The sequence below is a fragment of the Pleurodeles waltl genome, chromosome 7 (assembly GCF_031143425.1).
Source record: "Pleurodeles waltl isolate 20211129_DDA chromosome 7, aPleWal1.hap1.20221129, whole genome shotgun sequence".
Classification (NCBI taxonomy): domain Eukaryota; kingdom Metazoa; phylum Chordata; class Amphibia; order Caudata; family Salamandridae; genus Pleurodeles; species Pleurodeles waltl.
In genome coordinates this window covers 497,326,518-497,339,576 of record NC_090446.1, presented here as the reverse complement: position 1 = coordinate 497,339,576, position 13,059 = coordinate 497,326,518, and the positions used below count along the sequence as shown (strand labels likewise).

The 13,059-nt window shown below is 46.3% G+C and overlaps 1 protein-coding gene across 10 annotated transcripts in view; it reads right to left on the bottom strand.

Annotated features, from left to right (window-relative positions):
- The window catches only part of SETD1A (SET domain containing 1A, histone lysine methyltransferase), a 905,198-nt gene that overhangs the window by 143,463 nt on the left and 748,676 nt on the right, over nt 1–13,059 (bottom strand). The window lies entirely within an intron of this gene.

Here is a 13,059-nt window from a genome sequence, read left to right as displayed (position 1 = left end):
GTGTGTTTACCCATTTTCAGTGTGATGATCTTCCTGGTAGTATATCTAACCGTCGCAACGGTCCGCGGGCATGTTTTTACACCGGAATCGGTGCTTACGGAGACAGTTCGGAAGTTGTGGTGTTTACCTGTGTCCCTTAGCGGGTGTCTTCGACCGGCCTTTAACGTATGTTCCCTCTAATACTTACGTATTAAATTGTACCACGTTTAGCCTTGAACCATATAGAGGTCGGTTCAGGCTGTCGTGTGGCTATTGACGATGAGTAGGCACACGAGTACTGATTGTGTGCTCCTTAATTTTTTGTAATTAGTCTGGATAGACTATCTGTACCATACGTGTGGACATATTAGCAGGTGTTTGAAATGTTATAACAGCTTCCTCTGTCTGTGAGGAATACCTTCCAACTTCTGACTTAGTTGATTGTTATTTACCAAAGGAAATCATTCTTTTTCTCACCATATTATCGCTCTGTGCCGTATCTTTTTAGTATCATGACTCTCCTCTGGGCTCGTGTTTTTCTATGACACCTGATCCTTTCATGAGGACGGTAAGCTGCTGATTTTTTGGTTCTATATGTTACTACTGAGCATGATACCACGACGTTCACACAGTGTGTCACCCATGGGGGGTGTTAGTGCAAGTATTGTTTAAATTAATGTGTGACATAATTTAGATATCCTTATGTCTCCTTAACAGGTTGACCCTTACCTCCGACTAGCATGACGTGCAGTCTTTTTTGTAAGTGACTGGAGTCTAATATGACTGACATGTTTGACGATTTATACTTTTGTTAGGAGAAATAGTGAGATAGTTGTGTTGGTCCTGATGAAGTGTCATTGGATCCTTTGTGACCGCTAGGACACAAAACATGTCGACCCCATTGTCTTAGGGTTTAGGGTAGTTCCGTAACCCTTACTTCTAGGCATTATGTGAGAGTGGTTGAACATTATTTCAACTCTCACTCTCCTATTTTGTTTTTATCCTTGGCCATCACCCTTGTTTTCATGAAAATTTGATGTTCTTTTAGGGTTGTGAATCAATTTTAACCCTCTTGTTTTCACTTCTTCTCTCTGCTCGTTCACGTGGTACCCGAAAGAAGGGCACTATTTACTTTCGGCAATCGTCCCATTAAAGAAAAACAGACCTCCGGCAAAGTGCCCCCGTTCTGGGGTGCCCATCAGACATTGCGGCGGTCTGACGAGGAGCTTGCCCTATGATGAAGCATGACATCCGACTGGATGTGTGAGGGCATTAGCTTCTAACCTAAGGGTTACCCTGTGTTCACTCTTATTAGGAACAGTGTATTCTGTATTTTTTGCTAAGCAGAAAAGGGACCTTTGTGTTAATGAACTTTAACTTTTCTATTTAGAAGGTGATGCAATCATTGTTAACTTTTTCATATGGCTGACATTTTAGAAATCTTCAACATGACGGACCAGAAAAATGTTTTAAGACCTTTTCCAAAAAATAAAGCTTACAACATGTGCAATCGTATCAAGAGATCTTTCAGATAAGAGGCAGAGAGTAACGGTCCTTGCAGCATTCAGGGAAGGAGCTGTGTTGGGCAATTAAAAGCTACTTACATTTAGCAATAATATAATACCATTCACATCCATTTACCACTGATAATACCTGTCATACATTTGGGATCCTTCCAGATAGTAAAACACTATTCAGATGGTTGAGACTTAAAGCAAAATTCTGTTACAGTGAAAGGATTAAGTAAAAGCCCAATTATCTGTGATGGGATTTCTCTCTGAATCCATAAACCATAGAATATTTCCACACACATGGGGGAAAACCAGAAACTTTCCAATAACATTAAAGGAAAAGATGCTCAAATGAGGAAAAATATGTTTTTCGGTTTTAAATTCATGCAATTCATTCAAATGTGTTTCCGATTTTATATGGCCAAAGCACTACTGTTTAACAAAAAAAAAAAATCATTTAAGAGGAACTGTCTCCAACAGCTTCTCCTTTATGATACTGATCACGGCCCAGTTTACCAGCCAGCAGAGACATGGCTTCAGTGGCAGATGAAAGGCAACATGCAGCTATGTGTGGCTGTCCTAACTCCTGATCGCTGAAGGTAGGGAATTAGTTTGGGCACAGGCAGTGTTGGAGGATTGAAGTCCTGCATAGTGCAGATAGGCTGTTCAATTCAGTAGACTCTCAACAGCCAAAATGTTTTTAGAGGAATAATATAGATGAATGGGCTTGAGTGGTTGCAGCACTGGGGCTGGGAATGCGGTAACGCTCACCCTTAAATTGCTCAGTTTCTAGCACAGATCAGACGATTGTGGTCACGATTGTGGCCACCCTGAGGGTACTGGACTATGGAACTGCATTTACCATAGCACTGACTGACGATTTCCAAGGCTAGTACATGGAGCCCTGGAGCTTCCATGGAGGAGGCACAGTTGAGGTGACTTCTGTCTTGGTCTTACTGGGGCGGGGTGAATGTTCGTTCACAGGAGCATCCTCTGGCCCAGTACTTGTGAGCCTTTGTAGTATTTCTGGAATAGGAGTGGCAATATCTGCAGACTGGTCAGGCTGCCCCCTTCCACCTCTCCATGCCCTGGTTGATTGGGCCTAGGCATCTGGTGCAGTCAAAGAAGATCTACAGCTCCTTTGCATAACTGAAATCGTGGGTCACCTTCTTTCTGAACGGAATGCTTGCAGATGGTGGGGCGACCCTCTGACTCCCACTGTACTTCAATGGATAAGATTAAACGGTCCAAGCTAACCTATAAGCAATTTATGCCAGCATTACTCTCAAGCGCAGATCTTGGCTTAACGGCTGTTCCCATGGTGCAGCTCAGTCGAAGCGCTGGATGGCTGGTTCAGTCAAAGAGCCAGATCCTGAGGTCCTTCCTGAATAGAGACAGAGAGGGAGTTGCCGAGATGAAAAGGGAGAGCGTTCGAGGTCTTAGCGACGAAGGAGGAGAATGAGCTTCACCCAACTGTGGTCTTGCAGATCTATGGGATGGTGTTCAGGGCCAGGTGAGCAGAACGGAGTTCTCTGCTGGGCGTGTGGAAGGCAAGGCGGTGGTTGAGGTATGCAGGTCCAATGTTGTGGGCTACCAGGAGATGTCCCAGGCAGAGGAGGTGGTGCCCAAAAATTAGGACTTCTATGTTGTCAGAGTTGAGCTTGAGGCAGCCATCTTTCATCCAGGTGGCAACTGCCTTCATCCCATTGTGGAAGTTGTTGTTCTCGACTGTAGGTTCGTCGGTGAGAATCAGCTGTGTGTCGTCAAATTTGGGTCCTGGGACCGATGCATAGGAATCAGAGATAGACCAGCAAATAGCCCCGTATTTACACTATGCAATCATATAATTTTAGCAACCACAGAAGCCATTAATGAGCTGCAATGTACGTGGAGTGCTTTATCACGCTGTTTCATTCAATACATTGTTTGTGATCCTTGACTTTAGGCACAGGTGAAAAACACCTTGATGTGAGGGTGGGTAGTGGGCAAAATTGCCGCCTTGAGTCAATCTTCCCACTATTTTCTCCACTCAAGAGGGTGAGATGATGGGATATTCGTTCTTACTATTGCTGATGGTCCGGGTTAAGTTCTGATCTTGCTCTAGGGGTAAGGGGTGGATGTGAGGGAAGACCTTGTTACAGGAGATAACACATCTGTTGGAAGAAGTCTTTGTTGGGATGGGAAAGAGCAGCCACTCATTATTACCCTTAATGCAGCATTCATAAATGGGAAGTTATGGATGTAATGAAAATGTCACTTACCCAGTGTACATTTGTTCGTGGCATCAGTCGCAGTAGATTCGCATGTTCTGCAATAGCTCGCCATCTGGTGTTGGGCCGGAGTGTTACAAGTTGTTTTTCTTCGAAGAAGTCTTTCGAGTCACGGGACCGAGTGACTCCTCCTTTTGTCTCCATTGCGCATGGGCGTCGACTCCATCTTCGATTGTTTTTCCCCGCAGAGGGTGAGGTAGGAGTTGAATTGTAGTAATAGTGCCCATGCAATGGAGTGACTAAGTATGCACCTATTTAAGGTTGAGATGATACATATATAAATAATTGAAGGTAACTTCCAAACTGCTACAGGCTCCCGGGGAGGCGGGTGGGCACATGCGAATCTACTGCGACTGATGCCACGAACAGATGTACACTGGGTAAGTGACATTTTCAGTTCGATGGCATCTGTCGCTGTAGATACGCATGTTCTGCAATAGACTAGTAAGCAGTTATTTCCCCAAAAGCGGTGGATCAGCCTGTAGGAGTGGAAGTAGTCTGAAATAATGTCCTTAATACAGCTTGACCTACTGTGGCTTGTTGTGCGGATAACACGTCTACACAGTAGTGCTTGGTGAATGTGTGAGGCGTAGACCATGTGGCTGCCTTACATATTTCTTGCATTGGGATGTTTCCTAGAAAGGCCATGGTAGCACCTTTCTTTCTGGTTGAGTGTGCCCTTGGTGTAATGGGCAGCTGTCGTTTAGCTTTAAGGTAGCAGATTTGGATGCATTTAACTATCCATCTGGCTATACCTTGTTTTGAAATTGGGTTTCCTGCGTGAGGTTTTTGAAATGCAATAAAGAGTTGTTTAGTCTTTCTGATGTTTTTTGTTCTGTCAATGTAATACATTAATGCTCTTTTGACATCTAATGTATGTAGTGCCCTTTCAGCTACGGTATCTGGCTGTGGAAAGAACACTGGAAGTTCCACTGTTTGATTTAGATGGAACGGTGAAATAACCTTTGGCAAAAATTTAGGATTGGTCCTTAGGACGACTTTATTTTTGTGTAGTTGTATAAAAGGTTCCTGTATAGTAAACGCCTGAATCTCGCTTACTCTTCTCAGGGAAGTAATGGCGATGAGAAATGCCACCTTCCAGGTTAGGAACTGTATGTCGCAGGAGTGCATGGGTTCAAAAGGTGGACCCATAAGTCTAGTTAGGACAACATTTAGGTTCCATGAAGGAACAGGTGGTGTTCTTGGTGGTATAATTCTCCTAAGGCCCTCCATGAATGCTTTAATGACTGGTATTTTATATAGGGAAGTTGAATAGGTAGTTTGCAGGTATGCAGATATTGCTGCAAGGTGTATTTTAATGGAAGAGAAAGCCAGGTTAGATTTTTGTAAGTGAAGCAAGTAACCCACTACATGTTCTGGAGTTGTGTGTAATGGTTGTATTTGATTAATATGGCAGTAGCAAACAAACCTCTTCCATTTACTTGCATAGCAGTGCCTGGTGGATGGCCTTCTTGCTTGTTTTATGACTTCCATACATTCTTGGGTAAGTTGTAAGTGCCCGAATTCTAGGATTTCAGGAGCCAGATTGCTAGATTCAGCGATGCTGGATCTGGGTGTCTGATCTTTTGGTTGTGCTGTGTCAACAGATCTGGCCTGTTGGGCAATTTGATGCAGGGTACCACTGATAGGTCTAGCAGCGTTGTGTACCAGGGTTGCCTTGCCCAAGTTGGTGCTATCAATATGAGTTTGAGTTTGCTTTGACTGAGTTTGTTTACCAGGTAAGGAAGGAGAGGGAGAGGAGGAAAAGCGTAAGCAAATATCCCTGACCAGTTCATCCATAGGGCATTGCCTTGGGATTGTTTGTGTGGGTACCTGGATGCGAAGTTTTGGCATTTTGCGTTCTCCCTTGTCGCAAACAAGTCTATCTGAGGTGTTCCCCAGAGTTTGAAATAAGTGTTCAGAATTTGGGGGTGAATTTCCCATTCGTGGACCTGTTGGTGATCTCGAGAGAGATTGTCTGCGAGTTGATTTTGTATCCCTGGTATAAACTGTGCAATTAGGCGAATTTGGTTGTGAATTGCCCAATGCCAAATTTTTTGTGCTAGCAGGCTTAACTGCGTGGAGTGCGTCCCTCCCTGCTTGTTTAGATAATACATTGTTGTCATGTTGTCTGTTTTGACGAGAATGTATTTGTGAACTATTATTGGTTGGAAAGCTTTTAGTGCTTGAAAAACTGCTAGCAGTTCTAGGTGATTGATATGCAGTTTTGTTTGATGTACGTTCCATTGTCCTTGTATGCTGTGTTGATTGAGGTGTGCTCCCCACCCTGTCATGGAAGCATCTGTTGTTATTACGTATTGTGGCACTGGGTCTTGGAAAGGCCGCCCCTTGTTTAAATTTATGTTGTTCCACCATAGAAGCGAGAGGTAAGTTTGGCGGTCTATTAACACCAGATCTAGAAGGTGACCCTGTGCTTGAGACCACTGTGATGCTAGGCATTGTTGTAAGGGCCTCATGTGCAGTCTTGCGTTTGGGACAATGGCTATGCATGATGACATCATGCCTAGGAGTTGTAATACCATCTTTGCCTGTATCTTTTGTGTTGGATACATGCGTTGTATGATGGTGTTGAAATTTTGAATTCTTTGTGGACTTGGAGTGGCTACTCCCTTTGATGTGTCTATTATGGCTCCCAGGTATTGTTGTACCTTGCGTGGCAGAATTTTGGATTTTGTGAAATTGACGGTGAACCAGAGTTTGAAGAGGGTTTGTATGATCTGATTTGTGTGATTTGAGCACTGTATGAACGAATGGGCCTTGATTAGCCAGTCGTCCAAATATGGGAACACATGTATTTGCTGCCTTCTTATGTGTGCAGCGACTACCGCTAGACATTTGGTAAAGACTCTTGGTGCGGTTGTTAATCCGAAAGGCAGTACCTTGAATTGGTAATGTATTCCTTTGAATACGAACCTTAGGTATTTCCTGTGAGATGGGTGTATTGGTATATGGAAATAAGCATCCTTGAGGTCTAAAGTTGCCATGTAGTCGTGTAGTTTTAGCAATGGCAATACTTCTTGTAGTGTGACCATGTGGAAGTGGTCTGATTTGATGAAAGTGTTCACTACTCTGAGGTCTAGGATTGGTCTCAGCGTTTTGTCCTTCTTTGGTATCAGAAAGTACAGTGAGTAAACTCCTGTGTTTATTTGTGTGTTTGGCACTAATTCGATTGCATTCTTTTGCAATAGTGCCTGCACTTCTATCTCCAGGAGATTGGAATGGTGTGTTGTTAAATTTTGTGCTTTTGGTGGTATGTTTGGAGGGAATTGTAGAAATTCTATGCAATAACCATGTTGGATAATTGCTAGAACCCAAGTGTCTGTAGTGATTTCCTCCCATGCTTTGTAATAATGACCTATTCTTCCCCCCACTGGTGTTGTGTGGAGGGGGTGAGTGACATGTGAGTCATTGTTTAGTAGTAGGGGTTTTGGGGCTTTGAAATCTCCCTCTATTTCTAGGGAATTGCCCTCCTCTATATTGTCCCCGAAAACCTCCTCTATACTGTCCCTGGTAAGTGGACGGTGTTGCTTGTGAGGTGCTGGCTTGTGTGCTTTGACCCCGAAACCCCCCTCGAAAGGGCGTTTTACGGAATGTGCTGTAATTCCCTCTGCTCTGCGGGGAGTAGAGTGCGCCCATGGCTTTGGCAGTGTCCGTATCTTTTTTGAGTTTCTCAATCGCTGTGTCCACTTCTGGACCGAACAGTTCTTTTTCATTAAAAGGCATATTGAGAACTGCTTGTTGAATCTCTGGTTTAAATCCAGACGTTCGGAGCCATGCATGCCGTCTGATAGTTACAGATGTATTAATTGTCCGTGCAGCTGTATCTGCAGCGTCCATGGAGGAACGTATCTGGTTGTTGGAGATGGTCTGTCCCTCCTCAACCACTTGTTTCGCCCTATTTTGGAAGTCCTTGGGCAGATGTTCAATGAGATGTTGCATCTCGTCCCAGTGGGCTCTGTCATAGCGCGCAAGTAGTGCCTGGGAGTTCGCGATGCGCCACTGGTTTGCAGCTTGTGCTGCGACTCTTTTACCAGCTGCATCGAACTTGCGGCTTTCTTTATCTGGGGGTGGTGCATCTCCAGATGTGTGAGAGTTGGCCCTTTTCCTAGCTGCTCCTACAACAACAGAGTCTGGTGGCAGCTGTGTAGTGATGAAAACCGGGTCCGTAGGAGGCGGCTTATACTTCTTTTCCACCCGTGGTGTGATTGCCCTACTTTTGACCGGCTCCTTAAATATGTCTTTTGCGTGCCGTAGCATACCAGGGAGCATAGGCAGGCTTTGGTAGGAGCTGTGGGTGGAGGAGAGTGTGTTGAACAAGAAATCATCCTCGACCTGTTCTGAGTGGAGGCTTACGTTATGAAATTGTGCTGCTCTAGCCACCACCTGAGAGTACGCGGTGCTGTCTTCTGGTGGAGATGGCTTTGTAGGGTAGGCCTCCGGGCTGTTATCTGACACTGGGGCGTCGTATAGGTCCCATGCGTCCTGATCTTGGTCACCCTGGCTCATGGTGGTGTGAGCTGGGGAGTGAGATGGAGTTTGTGCTGGTGAAACGTTAATCACGGGCGGAGGAGAGGGTGGTGGTGTAATTCTTTTAACCACTTTTGGTTGTGGTGCTTGTTCCGTCTGGAACTCCAACCTTCTCTTTCTCCTAATGGGGGGAAGGGTGCTTATTTTTCCTGTCCCCTGCTGAATGAAGATACGCTTTTGCGTATGGTCCACATCAGTTGCTTGTAGCTCTTCCTCAAACCTATGCTTTTGCATTTGGGAGGTTAGCGAGTGCTCTTCTGTATAAGAGCCTGAAGCTGGGTCGCTTGCAGTTTGTTTCGGCGTCGAAACTTTGTCTGCGTGTTTTTTCGGCTCCGAGGTGACTTTTTTCCTTTTCGGGGCCGAAACCTCTCGGCGTCGATCTGTTTCGGTGCCGCTGTCTCGGCGTCGAGCCGTGTCCACACCGGTATCTCGGTGTCGAGGCTTGTCTCCAGCACTTTCTCGGTCCCGAGAAGGCTGCGTGCCGGTGTCTCGACCGGAGTCGGACGATCTCGGCACTGTTTTGGCCTTTTTCGGTGCCGACGGTCGGTCACCGAATTTATGGGTCGAGCCATGGCCTGGTGGCAGTGGCGTCCCCTGGGCCTTGTAAATGTTTCTCTGTGTGTTTTTCGACGTCTTACTCACGGTTTGTGTATCGTCGAATCCTTCGGAGTCTGAGTCTTGGATCGAGAAGGTACCTTCCTCCTCCTGTTCCTCGAACTCCCGTCGGGCTGTCGGTGCGGACGCCATTTGAAGTCTTCTGGCTCGACGGTCTCGGAGTGTTTTTCGGGACCGGAACGCACGACAGGCCTCGCAGGTGTCTTCGCTGTGCTCAGGTGACAGGCACAGGTTGCAGACCAAGTGTTGGTCTGTGTAGGGGTATTTATTGTGGCATTTGGGGCAGAAACGGAACGGGGTCCGTTCCATCGGCGTTCCTCAGCACGCGGTCGGGCCGACCAGGCCCCGACGGAGGATCGAAAAACTACCCCGAAGGGCACCGGAGCTCTTCGATCTTCGATGCGGTGTTGAATCTAAGTACGCCGATCCCGAACGCAACAATACCGACGAAAATCTTCCGAAATTAACTATTTTTTCCGTTCCGAAACTCGGAGCGACAGGAACACGTCCGAACCCGATGGCGGAAAAAAAACAATCGAAGATGGAGTCGACGCCCATGCGCAATGGAGACAAAAGGAGGAGTCACTCGGTCCCGTGACTCGAAAGACTTCTTCGAAGAAAAACAACTTGTAACACTCCGGCCCAACACCAGATGGCGAGCTATTGCAGAACATGCGTATCTACAGCGACAGATGCCATCGAACCTGTGGTTATGCATGCTACAGGGTGCTTGGTACAGGTATTTGCTTTGCTTTCTATTGTTGGCTATAGCATCTGCAAGTAGTTATAACTTCATGCTGTGGAATGCCAGGAACATAGATAGCGGAGTCAAAAAACTAATCTCGGCTATTTGAGAAGAAAAGGTGCAGATTCCACCCCTCTCGGAGAAACACCTTCGACAAAACCAGTGTGTGCATAATTAAGGAAACGCTGCACAGGACATTTTTCTTTTTACATCATATGCTTCGTACACCAAGGGAACTAAGTTGGGTGAGAGACTTGTGTGCAAGATAGACAACTGGATAGATTTTTTACTTCGTTTATGGAGGTGGTTATACAAGCTGAGCAGATCAATGGAGCCTTACAACAGTACCCATCCACTAGGTATATTGGTGGAAACATTTCGAATGAAGGTAGCTGTGCCTGCTTTCCCCTGAAGCCGAGCGGGCATTATGCTTACCTGGCAAAAATCTAGTAATCTTTAGATATCAAGTAATTATAAAAGATACAATCCACCAAGCTTTGATCTCTTTAGTGGAAGCTATACCTGAAGGTACAGCATTGCAGTTCACAAATTAATGTATAATTTGTCAGAGATGAACAGGTCGTTCATTAAAAACATTAATATTTAAAAAGTATTACAGGAGATTTTGCATATAAGCATATTATATTATTTATGGAATTAATAGAGAATCCAATGACTCCTGCAGGAAACTGGCACGTGTTGCAGTTAACACCCCCCCCCCCCCACCACTTTCTGCCTGATATTGATGCTGACTTGACAGAGTGTGCAGGGACCCTGTTAACCAGGCTCCAGCACCAGTGTTCTTTCACTAAAAATGTACCATTGTTTCCACAATTGGCACACCTCTGGCATACAAATAAGGTACCAGTGGTACCAAGGGCCCTGCTACCAGGAAAGGTCCCTAAGGGCTGCAGCATGTGCTGTGTCACCCTAAGGGACCCCCACCTAACACATGCACACTGCCTTTGCAGATGGTGTGTGTTGGTGGGGAGAAAAAGGCAAAGTCGACATGGCATCCTCCCTCAGGGTGCCATGCCCACAAAACACTGCCTGTGGCATAGGTAAGTCATCCCTCTAGCAGGCCTTACAGCCCTAAGGCAGGGTGCACTATAGCACAGGCAAGGGCAGAGCTGCATGAGCAATATGCTCCTACAATGTCTAAGTCCATTCTTAACTGAAACATTGTAAGAACAGTGTGGCCATATTAAGTATATGGTCTGGGAGTTTGTCAAAACGAACTCCAGAGTTCCAGAATGGCTATACTGAATACTGGGAAGTTTGGTATCAAACTTCTCAGCACAATAAACCCATACTGATGCCAGTGTTGGATTTATTAAAAAAATGCACACAGAGGGTATCATAGAGATGTACCATGTATTTTACCCAATCCTCTAGTCTAGGCTAGGACTGACTGGTCTGTGCCAGCCTGCCACTAAGAGACGCTGATCCCCTGGGGTAAGAGCCTTTGTGCTCTGAGGCCAGAAACAAAGCCTGCTCTGGGTGGAGGGGCTTTAACCCTCAACCACCTCCCCGCCTCTGCAGGAATTGTAACACCTGGTGGTGGGCCTCAGAGGATCAGGCCTCATTTTACAGTGCCCCAGGGCACCCCAGCTAGTGGAGCTGCCCGCCCACTGGACAAGCCCCCACTTTGGGCGGCCAGTTCGGTGGAAAACCTTAAAAAAAAACAAGAAAAAAAAAAAAAAAACAAGGAGGAGTGACCACTTCATCTGGGACCACCCCCAAGGTATACAGAGCTGAAGTGACCTCCTCCCAGCAGAATCCTCCATCCTGGTTTGGGGGACATGGACCAATAGGGATAGGAATGTGCCTGTAGCCACCCTCAAGAACAGTAGCCATTGGCTACTGCCCTCTGACCACTGTAACGCCTCTAAATCTTGTATTTAAGGGCTTCCCTGAACCCAGCTCGTGAGAATCTTGACGAACTCACAAGAAGAAGGACTGCTTAGCTGAAAGCCCAACAGAGAAGGAAAGGAGACAGCAAATGACTTGGCCCCAGACCTACTAGCCTGTCTCCTGCTTCAAAGAACCTGCAGAAGAAAGGTGACGCGTCCTGCAGATCCAGCGACCTCTGAAAAACCTCCAGAGGACTGCCTGCATCACAGAGGATCAAGAACTCCCGTGGACAGCGGCCCTGTCCAAAGAAGAAAAGAAGAAATCTCTTCTAAAGGACTCCTAGCTCACTCCGGATACGTTAGTCCTGACCCTTGCGCACCAGACGCCCACGGCCTGTGTCCAGGTGGCCCACCCAGCAAGAAAGGGTCCCTGGAGATTGGGAGCAAGAGCCCCCCCTGGGTTGACCCCCTCCACGATGACGCCTGCAGAAAGAATCCAGAGGACCCCCCAGACCGTGAGCTCCAGACGAAGATATCCAACGTCTAAAGGACCTACTGCACCCGCCGCCCCCAGACCTTGGAGAACCTGACCCTCGGTACAGCATTGATCAGCAAGCGCCCTCTTACCTGTCCAACCCCGTGGTGTGCCCGAGAGCCCCCCCCCCCCGAACCTCACCTGCAGCCTCTAAGTGACCCCCGGGGTCCCCTCAGAGTTGCATTGGAAACCAGACGCCCTGTTTGCACCCTGCACCCAGCTGCCCTAGTGCCGCTGAGGGTGTGTGTTTGGTGCCTACTTGGTGTCCCTCCACTACTTTCTTGAACCCCCCCACCCCCGGTCTTCCCTCCAAGTCACAGGTACTTACCTGCTGGCTGACCAGATTCCGAGTACCCCCCTGTCTCCATAGGAGCCCACGTTAATTTGGTGCCTCTTTGATCTCTGCATCCAACTGGCCCATGTTGCTGGTGGTGGGTGTTTGGGGTTAACATGAAGCCCCAAAGACGGACTACCTAAAATGTAAAGATAAGAATCAAAGTTGAATACTTACCTGTAAAACCTTTTCTTCTCCCAGGAACTACTGAAAATTGCAATGTCCACTTTAAATTGTATACATTGTTCATTCCATTCAAAGTTCTGATTATAACTATGGAAAGTACCTTACATTTTAGCTGCAAACTGAATCTTGTGGTTCTAGAAATAAAACAAAACGTATTTTCTATATAAAATCCTATTGGTCTGAAGTTAAGTCATTGAGTGTGTGTCTCTTTTATTGCTTCTGTGTGTACAACAAATGCTTAACACTACCATCTGATAACCTAACTGCTCGACCACACTACCACAAACAGAAACTTAGTATTATCTATTATTGCCTCGGTCTAACCTCTGGGGAACCCCTGGACACTGTGCACAATATATATCTAATTTTGATATATACAGAGCCAGCTTCCTACAACTCTCATGAAAGAAAAGTTTGGATTTTCAAAAAGGGGTGAACCTGATGTAAAAGAAAATTACTCTCACTTCACAACAGCTGACAGTG